The 330-nt window shown below is 46.7% G+C and overlaps 1 protein-coding gene across 2 annotated transcripts in view; it reads right to left on the minus strand.

Annotated features, from left to right (window-relative positions):
• The window catches only part of selenoj (selenoprotein J), a 42,918-nt gene that overhangs the window by 42,057 nt on the left and 531 nt on the right, over window positions 1–330 (minus strand). The gene's annotated exons all lie outside the window — the stretch shown is intronic.

Genomic DNA, 330 nt, shown 5'->3' on the forward strand with positions numbered 1-330 from the left:
GCTGGGGGGGGGGTCAGTGTGGACGCTGGGGATGGTGGTCAGTGGACGCGGAGGGGGAGCTGAAGGCATTAAACAAGAAATTAGACATGCAAGTATTAAAGGCGACTTCAATCTTTACACAGATTGGACAAATTAAATCAGTAACACCACCAGAGAGGAGGCGTTCCTGGAGTGAGTATGGGATGGGTTTTAAGAATAAATTGAGAAACCGACTAGAGAAAAGAGGTGGGATTTATACTGATGATGTTGGGTGGGGGAGGTAGAGGAGTAAGTGGACAGAGCACAGAGAGAGAGGAAATAGTTAAACAAAGGGATTGTTGATAGTAAGCC

The sequence above is a fragment of the Rhincodon typus genome, chromosome 6 (genome assembly GCF_021869965.1).
Source record: "Rhincodon typus isolate 14 chromosome 6, sRhiTyp1.1, whole genome shotgun sequence".
Lineage (NCBI taxonomy): Eukaryota > Metazoa > Chordata > Chondrichthyes > Orectolobiformes > Rhincodontidae > Rhincodon > Rhincodon typus.